This window comes from Monopterus albus, unplaced genomic scaffold (genome assembly GCF_001952655.1).
Source record: "Monopterus albus unplaced genomic scaffold, M_albus_1.0 scaffold32.1, whole genome shotgun sequence".
NCBI lineage: Eukaryota > Metazoa > Chordata > Actinopteri > Synbranchiformes > Synbranchidae > Monopterus > Monopterus albus.
Window position 1 is genome coordinate 2,458,006 of NW_018127912.1, and position 1,235 is coordinate 2,459,240.

Below are 1,235 nucleotides of genomic sequence, written 5' to 3' on the forward strand. Positions count from 1 at the left end.
ATCCACGGTTTCCCACTGTAATTCCTTTTGTTTTTATACTGCTTACGAGGACAGTGCCTGTCATATACTTTCTTGAATATATTTAAAAATTGCTCATATGCTTTATCTAAGTCTTCCTCTCTGTAAACTGATTCCCAGTTTTGCCCCATAAAGTCCTCTTTTAGCCTCCTTACAGCATGTTCATTCGTCACCCTCCTATAGAAAAGATTTGTTTTTGGCCTCTCTTTTCTATACTGGCCCTCATAAACCACAAATACTGGTAGATGATCACTAATATCATTTATGAGTAATCCACTTGTCATTTTACTATCCAAAACATTGGTGAACATATTATCGATTAATGTTGCATGCCGAGTTGTTACTCTACTTGGTTTTGTAATTTTTGGGTATAAACTGCATCTATATATTGTGTTAATAAACTCCTCAGTTCCTGTGTGCTTGTTAGGATTTAACAAATCTATATTGAAGTCACCACATATGAACATTAATTTATGACTTATTGTCAAGTAATTTTCTTCCATCCAGTCATTAAATTTTTCTATGCTGGCTCCAGGTGCTCTATAAATACAGCTTATTACAACATTTTTCTTTTTTTCCACGAGTATTTCTACAGTCACACACACTCCAGCAAATTATCCACCACCCTTGACATTTTCTCCACTCTCTTATAACAAAAGTTTTTATCTATGTACAAGGCCACACCACCTCCCATCTTATTCTCTCTGTGTATACCAAGTCATAGCCATCAAGGTCAAAATCCATTCCCCTTACATTATTCATCCAAGTTTCAGAAATAGCAATTATATTAAAGGAATGTGTAAGACTACTAAGATAATGTTTTATACTCTGAAAGTTTGCGTACAAACTTCTGCTAGTGAATTAACGATAATTTGTTTTTATTCTTAACATTGCTGTTAAACTGCTCATTCGTGTAGTTATTTTCAGAGTTCTTAAAAAAGTTTTTTTCAGGGTCAAAATCATTGTCCGATTCATGATAATGTTGTTCAGTGTCTCCAATTGTGTTCAGTTCCAGATCCAATCCCTCAAAAACTATTAACCTCTGTAGCAAATCACTTGCCTCATTCCGTACGTGGGTCATACTTGTTGTTGGTTCCTAATTGTTGGTTCCAACGCTCATCTGCCCTCGCAGATATCAATATACCTGCGTGTTGCTTCATTCAGCTGAGGGTCCAGCGACCCCTTCATACTCTCCTTGTCTCGGCATACTGGTCCTC